The 12,331-nt window shown below is 38.1% G+C and overlaps 1 long non-coding RNA gene across 2 annotated transcripts in view; it reads left to right on the top strand.

The window, feature by feature from the left end:
• LOC111091948 overlaps positions 1-11,560 on the top strand; it is a 42,003-nt gene extending 30,443 nt beyond the window's left edge. For both annotated transcript variants that reach the window (XR_005377049.1, XR_005377048.1), the window contains exon 2: positions 10,664-11,560. This is a non-coding gene — a long non-coding RNA (uncharacterized LOC111091948). The remainder of the gene's footprint in view (positions 1-10,663) is intronic.
• The last annotated feature ends 771 nt before the right edge of the window (positions 11,561-12,331 follow it).

The following is a 12,331-nucleotide window of genomic DNA, read 5'->3' as shown; positions in this document are numbered from 1 at the left end:
TCTATGTATAGCTCCGCCATTTAGAAAGGTTGCTGCTCTTCTGAAAGTGGCAGCTACAAGGTCAACTGAGAAGTAAAAGGGTAATCTTATTGGCCAAGTGGTGTTTCTTCATTTTTCCTTATCACTTGGACCAGGAAATTCGGAGTCTCAGGCTGGGCCAGTAAGGTAACTCTCCCAGCATAATAGCCCGATAAAGCATTAGAGGCATGATGGGGAGCTAGAAGGCTGGTGACACTTGTGGGCAGGAAAGCATGGCCCCATAACTGGTACAGAAAGAAGAGAAATACTTGCTGAGTTGGGTATCCATGAACTATCTTGGGTATCTGTGAACTTTCTCCATTGTCTTCATCTTTTTTCCAGTCCTGGCCCTGCATTCCAGGGACCTACGAATTCACAGAATTCTTGCCAGGGCAGCTGGTGACTATGGAGGAGAATAGGGAGTAGTGAGTGTCCAGGGCAGGAAATTCGTAGCCTGGATACTCTGGCTGCAGCCCAGAGCAAGGGGAATGCTTAGAGGAAAACAGGATTGCAATGGGTGGGGTGTATGTGGATAGTGGGGAGACGTGATTGAAAGGATTGTGGTCTTCAGGGAATGCAGAGTTGGGAGAGTATGGAGGACCCCGACAGGGGATGGCTCCAGCTCTCCTGCACAGGGATTCCAGTGCCTGAGTCTTCCATGCTAAGTCTGTGCCTGGACTCAGTCCATCCTTATTCTCTTGCTATTTTCTTAAACAGAGCAGTTCAGCTCCTATCTCCAACCCAAACCAAGCTCTTGAGCCAGCTTCCTCTATCCAAGCACCCACTGTTGTGTCCTGTAAGCACAGGGCCATCTCCCCAGGGTCTCCATACTTTCACAGCTGAAAACACCGACAGAAGCTTAGAGATCATATATTTCCTGGTTACCTGATCATAGTTTAGTCCGTCTCTTCCCGCCCTTCCTTCCAAAGCCAGAGTCTAGTGCTTGTGGGATATTTTCCTTCTCATTTCTTTAAGTTTATAGAAGCATCAGAAAAAGTAGAAACTGCTGTGCAGCCCAGAAAGTGTGACTATATCCCATATGACAGAAGTTGGACTCAATAATTTTTTTCTTTCACTTCCGCTCTCAGTTCATTTTTCTGAAAAAAGACGAGCTTTCTATGTGTGCCTGAAATAGTGGGTCATATAATAGCTCCCTCAGTCCTGCTGCAGTGTTTTCTCCTGCTCTCAAGGTCTTGCTGCTTTCTGTAAACCAGCAAGAACAAAGAGATTTCAGACCCTTTAAAGATTGGTGGGTTTTCTCTCAGTTTATAATCAGAGGGATACCACCACCATCAATAAAAACACTCCCAAAGGAAATACAATGAAAATATGTAATTATAGTGTGGAGAAACTACTTTAAATAGATAATTAAAAAATTCATATTTGTTCTCCCTTATGAAGTGTCCATAGCTTCTTAAGTACCATGTGGCCAACCCTCATGGAGGAAAGTCTTCTCTGGTCCAGGACATGGATGTTCTCTGGCCTGTTCACTTCCTGCCCATTTGAGTCTTCCCTGATGGAATCATTGTCTGACTGCAGGGGGAGTACTTTATTCCACCTTACTTTTGTCTTTATGACTTAACTCCTAGAGACCAGAAATCTTTGAGATACAGATCCCCATCATGTCAATCAACATGTTTTCTCTAACCACCTTTTCAGTTCCAGAAGGAGAAGTTGGTTTTATAGGGCAGTGATGGCCCTGTTGCATGATGGGAGTGTGAGCCCATGGAGAAGCCATCTCCTGCAGTTCACCTTCTTTAGCTACCTCACAGTCCAGCTGGTGATAGTCGGTCTCATATTTCACACCTGTTGTTCGTAATGCTCTTTCCCCATCTCAGCCTTCATAACAATATCTTGAAAACTGTTGAGAAATGCTACTTTTGGTGACTGACTGTGCTCTGAGAGTGATGGTGACCGTTGTTTCTCCCAGCTGACCGGGGGCCACCCAGAAACATCAGTTCCTGTGGCCTCTAGACTGATAATAATGGGTGCCAACTTTATCGTGAGTTTTTCTGTATCTCTTTCTTCTTCTGCCAGAGGAGTCACTGTCTTAAGGACTTCCACGCCTGGGCTCAGCATGGTCTAGATCTCTGAGTCCAGACAGGAGTCTGGGCTCTGGCCTCTTGGGATTCCTGGCAAGACCTACCATTTAACCTCTCCAGGTTTCGTGCAATTCTAGTGACTGTATTTGGAAACCCAAATTGGAGTAAATATCTGACATGTTTAAATGGACTTAATGGACTTATGGGATCTCTATAATAGAATGTGTCCAGTCAGTGCTGACCAAAGAATCTGTGCCATATGACCACCTTGGTGGGTTACTGGCACCTAAATGATAATCATAGACTCAGCAATGAGGTGCTCTGCCACCATGGCCGCTCCTGTACATTTCTCAGAAACTTGCCATTTCTGGACTCTGCACAGTTATTCATAGGCCATATATCCCCAGGCAGGCCTTATTCTTTCTGTGACCACATTTCTCACCTATAAAACAAAAGAGTTTTAGTAGAAAATCTCTAAGAGTTTTTTTTTCTAACTTTAACAGCTGTATGGTGTTATGATCTCTACTTTTGATTTATCTTTCCTTTCTCCCATATATCCTTGAGAAATCCCAAGAATGAGGAAACTGGACCCTAGGTGACCACTGCAACTTACCAGAATATAAAGTATTCTCCTCTCTTTTCTCCAAAGCCAAATGTAAGAGATTTGCAAAAGCTCCACTGGGACAAACTATGTTTCTGAATCACTCACCCTAGTTATTTATTTGCATTAAAAATTAGTATTGCACTGCGTTTATAGAAACAGTGTTTACAGGTTTAGCATGGATCCTGACCATTAATGGAAAAATAAATTAAAATTCCTCCTCTACCTAAAGAATCTTGGCACACTTATGGATAAGACTTGTGTTATTAAACAAGGCTTAGAGGAGATGCAGGAGACTGTGTCCTTGACGAAACTGGGTATCTGTTATCTGATAATGTATCTTATCATGAGGTTCCCAGGGAATTGACTTGCAAATCAGAGCTCAGAAGCCCACAGGGGTGGACAGTAGAGCTGTCTGGTGAGCAGAGCTGGGGAATAAGAAGAGGAAAGATGAGAGAGCTCTTCAGACATTAGTCTCCCAGGGGCTTCCAAGAGCTGCTTCTCAGATGAGATGTTCTTAACACAACTGCACTTGGTGATGTTCCTCTGGGAGTATATCCTCAACTACCCACACTTCCTGACCTTGACCAGATTTTCTGCTCTGGGAATACATGGGAGTGGAGGTGGGGGGTAGTGGAGAGCAAGGACCAGAGTGATCAACACGTCTGCCAGTGTCAAAGGTCTCAAGATTTGTTCCCGATTAAATGTGGCACTTTGGTGCACCTTCCAGGCTGCTTCCTCTAACAAAGACAGGTATAAGTCCACACGTTGTTTCAACCCACACTTACTGAGCACCTACTCAGTACTGTCCTGTTGATGGGACAACCTAGCAGAGCCACAGGCTCCTTGGCAAGAAATTATAATGCAGTGGTCAGACCAGTTAAACACAGGGTGCTGTGGGAGCACAGTGGGGGCCCTGACCTTGCCTGGCCATTAGGGAAAATCTGGGCAGCATCTCTTAGGCCAGCCGCTGACTCAGTCTCTATAGACGGTGTCCGCTTGAGAGAGAAAGAGCAAGGGGAAGTAAGCAAAAAAGGTCATTTACAATTCTGCCATTCATAAATTTGTCCATAGCTTTTTGGAAGGCATTTATAGTTCCTGCCAGCACTACCTCTTGGGGGTGATGAATTCCAATAAGTTCCAATCCGTTTATTACTCACTGTGAGAGAAATTGCTTCCTTTTATGTCTGGAACTAAACCTGGGTCACGTTTCACAGGATATCTCCTAGTCACAGAGTTTCGGAATTTGGTAAGTCTGTGCCCCACGCATCCTCAAGATTCTTGGTTCTGTGGACCCTCGTCCCTACCCCTCCTGGCCTTCAGCCTGAAGAGCCTAACCTTTCAGCCTGTTATCCCCATTTTATTTGTCCTTCTCTGAATCTCTGGTTGTCATGGTGGCCAGCCCATCTTCAACCATCCTGTTTCACAAGAAAACACAAAAACTGCTTTGTATAAGCGAAGACTTTTTGCTTTCTGTTTTGGAGAGTACTGCATGGGAACACAAGATAACTGACTGAGAGTCACTCTGGGGCAGGGACCCCACTTCTGAAGCATCTTTGTACTGCCATGATCTCACGCATAATCTATGGCATGATTGGCACTTGAAGGATGGATGCCTGTAGGGTAACCCAAATAAACGAATATCCTGAGTTCTGGTGGGTCCCTGTGTTCCATCATTACTGAGAATCCAGAGCCCCATACATTGCACTTAGAGTTCTGATTTTTTAAAATTTCTAACCTTTTTAACCTCTCACTAGAATTTTAAGTGTTTCCTCAGTGTCACTACTTTTTACTGCCTGGTGGGGTGATCTTTTTATATTGCTTTCTTTACAAAAATTATTGTGTTTTTATGGTTATAAAGTGGAAATGTTGATTTTAGAGCATTTGGAAAGGCTGAAAGAATAAAGTAGAAATGTAAAATCATCCACAGTTTAACTACACCTTAACACATTTCTTCTCAGTCTTTTCCATAATACATATGTAATTTTTTCTTTTACAAAATTGGAATCTTCCTGAGCATTGTGCATTGATTTTTCTCATGTAATACCACATCATGAATATTTTTACATGTCAGGGAATATTCTTTGAAGACATGTTTTATTCTTTTATTTATTTTTGTTCTTGTTATTTGTTTTTGTTTTTGTTTTTTTAATTTTTATTTATTTATGATACACAGAGAGAGAGAGGCAGAGACATAGGCAGAGGGAGAAGCAGGCTCCATGCACTGGGAGCCCGACGTGGGATTCGATCCCGGATCTCCAGGATCGCGCCCTGGGCCAAAGGCAGGCGCTAAACCGCTGCACCACCCAGGGATCCCTGTTATTTGTTTTTTAATTGACGTATACTTGACATGCAAAAGTGTATTAATTTCAGGTGTACAACATACTCATTTGACAACTATATACATTATGCTCTGCTCACCACAAGTGAAGCTATCATCTGTCACCATACAATGCTATTATAACACCACTGAGTTCCTATGCTTTATCTTATCCTCATGACTTACTCATTCCATAACTTGAAGTCTGTATCTCCCACTCCTCTTCACCTATTTTGCCCATCTCCCTACCTGCTTTCCATTTTGATGACCACCAATTTGTTCTCTGTATTTACAGGTCTATTCCTGATTTTTGGTTGTTTCTTTGGCTGTTTTTTTAGATTCCACATGTAAGTGAAATCGTACAGTATTTGTCTTTCACTGTCTGATTTATTTCATTTAGCAAATACCCTCTAGGTCCATCTATGTTGTCACAAATCTTGAGATCTCATTCTTTTTCATGACAGAATAATATTCTATTATAGAACATATATAATAGATATTATATACAATAGAATATATATAATAGAATATTATTCAGATATGGTATATATCATACCATTATATACCATATCTTCTTTATCCATTCTGGTATCAATGAACAGGTGGGGTGCTCCCATATCTTGGCTATTGTACATAATGCTGCAGTGAACATAGGGGTGCATATCTCTCTTCTAAGTAGTATTTTTGTTTTCTTTGCATAAATACCCAGTAGTGAAATTACTAGATCATATGACATTTCCACTTTTCATTTTTTGGAGAACCTTCATACTTTTGAAGATATCATTTTAAATGATTATTTGATAGTTTAACAGTTATTCTTTCTTGGATAGGTCAGTTGTTTACAGTGTTTTGTTATCACATCTATTTCTATTTTTCTTAATATTGTCATAATCTACCAGGTCTGATTATTTCCTGTCCACTAGACATAACTAGAGTGCTTTATTTAACTCAGTGATCTCCAAAGTGAGGTGCGGTCACTCATTATGCAAGGGGATTGGGAATGTGGAAAGAAAATATTATAATATATTATAATATATAACATATAATATAATATATTATATAATATTATAGCTCTGATTTTTGTTCTTATTTTATTTTCTACTTCCTAATGCCTGTTTGAAAAATCCATATAGTATGCCGGTATAGGAATACATGCATGTAATCTAATAGTAAGTGGCCATATTCAGAAGACCCAGCTCAGATTTTTTTTTTTCCTAGAGGGAATTGCAATGAAAATCATTTGGTGACCTAAGTCATCAAGAAAATTTGAAACCTTTCCTTCTCTTGGAGTTTTCCTGAAGTTCTAGGATTTTAGGGCAAGCTGGATTATGAAGGCTTTTCCAAGTTTTTGTGATTCCACATGAATTTTAGGGCTGTTTTTTTTTTTTTTTTTTACTATTTCTATGAAAGATAGCAAAAACAGAAATGAGAGAGGTAAAATCATTATACATTCTACAGAACAAGCTAGAGGCATCATATTTCCTGATGTCAAGCTATGTTTCAAAGCTGCAGTAATCAAAACAGAATAGTAGTGGAATAAAAACAGACACAGACTAATAGAACAGAATCAAGAGCTCAGAAATAAATCCATGCATATTTGTCAACTAATCTTTGACAAGAGCCAAGAACACACAAGACAGTGGAAAAGAACAATCTCTTTAATAAGTGGTGCTGGAAAAACTGGATATCCATGTGCAGAAGAATAAAATTGGATGCTGATCTTACACCATACACAAAAATTGACTTGAAATGGATGCAAGACTTAAGTGTAAAACCTGAAACCATTAAACCCCTGGGAAAGAAAGAAATGTAGGGAAAAAGCTCCTTAACATTGGTCTCAGCAATGATTTTTTTGGATAGAATATGAAGAGCACAGGCCACAAAAGCAAAAATAAACAAGTAGGACTACATCAAACTAAAAAGCTTCTATATATCAAAGGAAATAATCAGCAAAATGAAAGGCAACCTATGGAATGGGAGAAAATATTTGCAAATCATGTATCTGACCAGGGATTAATATCCATATGAATTTTTATAATTGGTTTGTCAATTTTTACAAAAAAATCCCGCTACAATTTGATTGGGATTACATTGAATGTATAGATTAATTTGGGAGATTTAACATCTTAACAATATTTAACATATTAAGGCTATTTAACATCATAGCAATCTTATGATTCACCCACTCTCTTTATTTAGATCATCTTTAATTTCTATCAGCAGTGTTTTTTAGTTTTACTAGTATAGGTCTTTCATATCTTTTGTGAGATTTATCCATAAGTAGTTAATTTTTTTATGCTCTTCTAAATAGCATTGATTTTTAAATTTCAGCTTCCAATTGTTTGTTGCTAGTTTATAGAAACACAATTGATTTTTGTATATCGATCTTATATCTTGAAACCTTTCTAAACTCACTCATTAGTTCAAATAGCATTTTTGTAGATTTCATTGAATTTTTCTACATAGATAATCATATTATCTTTGAATAAGTACAGTCTTAACTTTTCTTTTCCTATCTGAATGACTAATTTCTTCTTGCCTTAATGAACTGGCTAGAACCCATAGCAAAATGTTAAATAGAGATGGTGAGACTGGGTATCTTTGTCTTATTCTCAATATTAAGGCAAAATAGTCCTTCACATTTAAATATGATATTAGCTATAAATTTTCCAGATCTGCCCTTAATCACATTGAGGAATTTTTTTTTTAAATTCCTATTTTGTTGAATGTTTTTATCAGGAATGATTGTGTTGATTTTGTCAAATGTTTTTACTGCATCAATTGAAATTGATCATACAATTTTCTTTTTGGTTTGTTAATGTGGCAAATTACACTGATTTTTTTCTAAATGTTAATCTAGCCTTGTCCTCCTGGGATAGACTCTACTTAATAATGATGTATTATTCTTTTTGTGTGTTGTTAAATTTGGTCTGCGAAAATTTTGTTAAGTTGTTTGAGTCAACATTCATGAGGTCTGTTAGTCTAGAGTTTTCTTGTAATATCTTTGTTTGCTTTTAATAACAGGATAATTCTGATCTCATGGAATGAGTGGGAAAGTTTTTGTCCTTTTTCATTTTCTTCAAGGATTTATGTAGAATTGATACTATTTTTTCCTCAAATGTTTGGTAGAATTCACCAGGGAAGCCATCTGGATTTGGAGGTTTTTTCCTGGGGAAATTTTTAACTACAAATTAAATTCATTAATAATATCTGAGACTTTCAGGTTATTTCTTTCTGAGTGAATTTTGGCAATTTTGTCATGCAAGGAATTTGTCCACTTTATTTAAGTTTTCAAATTTATTGTTATAAAGGTATTCATAATATCCCCTATAATCTTTTTAATATCTGTAGAATGTAAAATGATTTTACCTCTCTCATTCCTGTTACTGCTAATTTGTATCTTAGCTCTGTCTCTTTATTGATTAATTTGGCTAGTGGCTAGAGGTTTATAGGTCTTCTCAAAAAAAAAACCAGCTTTCAGTTTCATTGATTTTTTTCTGTGTTGTGTTTGGTTTCTTTATCCACTGATATTTACTCTGATCATTATTATTTCTGTTCTGTTTACATTGGGTTTTATATCTATATTTTTGTAGCTTCTTAGGGTGGAGGCTGAGGTCACTGAGTTGAGACATTCCTTTTTTTCTAATAAGGCATTTGGTACTATAAATTTCCCCCTAAGTACAACTTTAGCAGCATCTTGCACATTTTGTTATGTTGTGTTTTCACTTTTTTTCAGTTTCGAATACTTTTTATTTTTTCAAATACTTTTTAATCACACTTTTGATTTTTTCTTTGACCCACAGGTTATTTGGAAGTATGCTTTTTATTTTTTAAGTATTTGATAAATTTTTAGAGTTCTGCTGTTGGTTTTATAATTTAATTCCATTTTGGCTGGAAAATACACACTGTATGAATTCAATTCATTTAAATTTGAGACTGTTTTATGCTCCAACCATAATTTGAGACTTATTTTATGTATATGTTTCATGTACACTTGAAAAGAATGTGTATTCTGCTGTTGTTGAATGGAGAGTATTCTATAAATGCCATTGAGGTCCACAGGCTCTCCACTCTGAACGCTCTAAACTCAGGAAGTCCCCTGAGCTCTGCTTGGCTTCCCCTGTTTTTCTCTAAGGTCTGGAAACCTTCTTGAGGCAATAATAACACCCACCTCATTTACTTCCCATTCTTCAGGAATCATGTCTGACATCCAATGGCTTGAAAACCTTCCTTCCTTTTTCTTTCTTTCTTTCTCTTTCTTTCTTTCTTTCTTTCTTTCTTTCTTTCTTTCTTTCTTTCTTTCTCTTTCTTTCTTTCTTCTTTCTTTCTTTCTTTCTTTCTTTCTTTCTTTCTTTCTTTCTTTTCTTTCTTTCTTTTCTTTCTCTTTCTTTCTTTTTTTCTTTTTTTCTTTCTTTCTTTCTTTCTTTCTTTCTTTCTTCTTTCTTTCTTTCTTTCTTTCTTTCTTTCTTTCTTTCTTTTCTTTCCCTCTGCTTCTTTGTTTCTTTGTTTCTTTCTTTCTTTCATCTTCAAAAATATTGTTTATTTCAGGGAGGGGGTTAAACCCAGCCCCTGTTATTTCATCTTGGTCAGAAGTGAAAACTATAAATAGCTTTTTATTCAGTTAATGTTGCCAGTCTGTTTCCAGATAAAGTCAGTTTTTAATATAAATTTAAATATTAGGGATCCCTGGGTGGCGCAGCGGTTTAGCGCCTGCCTTTGGCCCAGGGCGCGATCCTGGAGACCCCGGATCGCATCCCATGTAGGGCTCCCGGTGTATGGAGCCTGCTTCTCCTTCTGCCTGTGTCTCTGCCTCTCTCTCTCTCTGTGACTATCATAAATAAATAAATTAATAAAAAATAAATAAATATTATAATAAGATGACTCTCAACAGGTTCTATTTTTAAATCAACTTTACTGGGGAATAAGTCACATGGTATAAAATGCACACATTTTCACATTTTAAGTGATCATTTTAGTGAGTTTTGACAGATGTGCAAAGCTATTTGACCCTATTCAAGAAATAGAACATTTCTATCATCCCATAAAGTTCCTTTCAACAAAGTTTTAATGTACAATTATGAAAGTCAGTTGAACTCTATGTGTTGATTCTTGAGTGAGGGAAAGGAGCCCATCAAGTGGATTGACTCCCCTTCTTGCTTGCTCCGGATTTCACTCTACTGTGTTATCTCCTTTGCCTAGGTAGACAGACCCATATGTGACTCTCCACAAAATGAATTATTGGACCTCAGGAACTGGGTGATTTTTGTAAGTAGGCAGGGTTCAACAATCAACAAGATGAGGAATTGTTTTGGGAGCTCAGTGCTCCCCCTTGACAGTCATGGGATGCCTTAGGCTATAACATACTTTCTACCTTGGACCCCTGGGGACCTTCATTTCTGCGATTTTTGAGGTCATTTGTTATACAACGTTATTGTCACAGTGATTAATTGATATATGGTGTTTGATAAATATTGCTGGACTCCTTTCCAAAAATGTACTTATATTTATACTGTCCCAAGCTTGCCAAACTTAGTATTATTTTTATTTTTTCCAGTTTTATTGAGATATAATTGACATACATCACTGTATAAGTTTAAAATGTACTGCATAATGTATTTTTATTTTTAGCTTCTGAAAGTTTAATAGGCTAAATCATATTTTCATTATTGTTTTGTTTTTCAGAAACATTTCTGAACTTCCCAGGCACCTGTGAGCCATGCTGGCATAAAGCATTAATGGGTCTCATTTCCCTTCTGGTGGGTGCACCTGAGGGAACCCTGCATGGCAGCTGGTTGTAGAAGAAGCCAAAAACAGAAGCTGACAGCAAATCATAAAGCCCCTGGGATCGTGTCCTATTTAAATAGATCACCTTGTTTCCAAACATTCATTTATTTCCCTTTTTGATTCTTTCTCCTCCATTTGTAATCCTGTATTTCCGGTTTCACAGTTTTCTGGTGTTTATCATGTGTTAGGCACTGTGTTAGCCACCTTTGGCACCACATCCTATAATAAGCAAAGCTGCCTATAAGCCATTCTACTCCTCTCCTTGCTCTTGTATAGCCTTCATCTGCCCCATTAGCTTTGGGCTCAGAATTCATATCCTGGCCTTGGTTACTGTGTTGCTCCCTGAATCTCTCCTAGCCTATCAGGGACCTGAGGGCTCTTCCTCAAACCTGCCTCACTTGGCACATTGAGAGACAGGGGCAGCAGCAAGGAAGTCCTGCGGTAAGTGAGGGAGACTGGACCGTGAGGGCTACTGACCTTTTTTCATATCTGGACCTCCCAGCTGTCTTCATTGGTAAGGATAGATATGTTTCTATATTTTTATTTACTTGTTAAGCCTCCCCTCATATGCATTTTCTGCTCATGTTCTTTGTCTACTTATCTACTGAGGTCTTGAATTTAAAAAAATCAATTTATATGAATTCTTTATGTAGCAGAGATATTAAAGCATTTCTGCAATGTTTGCTGCAAAATTCTTTCTCTGTCCAATATTTGTTTCCTTGGCTTTTGCTATAAAGAAGATATGTCTTCTGAGTGTAAAGTCTGTACCCATAAATAAGAAGGGCCATATTTAAATGTGTGTACCTTTCTCTTATCTTTACATAGCCTATAATATGTTTTCTCAGACAGTTTAAGTCTCACTCTGGAATGCTCAGATTAGCAGCCAAGGATGTGTTCAGGAGGAGAGAGAAATTGGATCCCTCAGTGGCAGGAATGGCTAATGACATTTTCTCCCTGATGAGACTCTATGGTCCACTCTTCATTTATGCATTCTAAAATATTTATTGAGCATCTACTCTATACCAGGCACCACTGCCTGGGACATTTCGGGCCTGGTTTCATGGTCACTGAGATTTAATTGAGTTTTGATGAGGTGGATGAATCATACACTATATCGATAAAGTTGAGTATTACCTTAGTCGCATTCTTAGAGTTATTAACCTTAGGGTCTATGGAGACGATTTTGAGGGAGCAAGGAAGATATAGTCCCTGCCCTCCAGAGGTTCACAGAAGATTGGAGAAGGCATTCAGTAAAAGACAATTACTGGGAGCTGGGGCAGGGGCTGTGATGGAGAATGTGGGATGGGGGCTGGGAGCTTTCCAAGAATATAGCAGATTTGAGGGATCAGGAAAAGCTTCTTGGAGGCAGTAATTTCCAAATTGAGATCTGAAGAACGAGTAAGACTGGCTAAGAGAAGAGGGCTGGAAGTCATGGTTTTTTTGTGAAGGCAACAGCTCAAAAAATTCTTGGGGTAAGAGAGAAAACTTGTGCCTTTGAGAATCTAACATGCTAAAGAGTGCCTCGTAGAGGTAGTGTTTGAGAAATGGGTCAAATATTATCATCAT

This window comes from Canis lupus, chromosome 23, assembly GCF_011100685.1.
Source record: "Canis lupus familiaris isolate Mischka breed German Shepherd chromosome 23, alternate assembly UU_Cfam_GSD_1.0, whole genome shotgun sequence".
NCBI lineage: Eukaryota > Metazoa > Chordata > Mammalia > Carnivora > Canidae > Canis > Canis lupus.
This window is presented reverse-complemented; position numbering and strand designations above follow the sequence as displayed.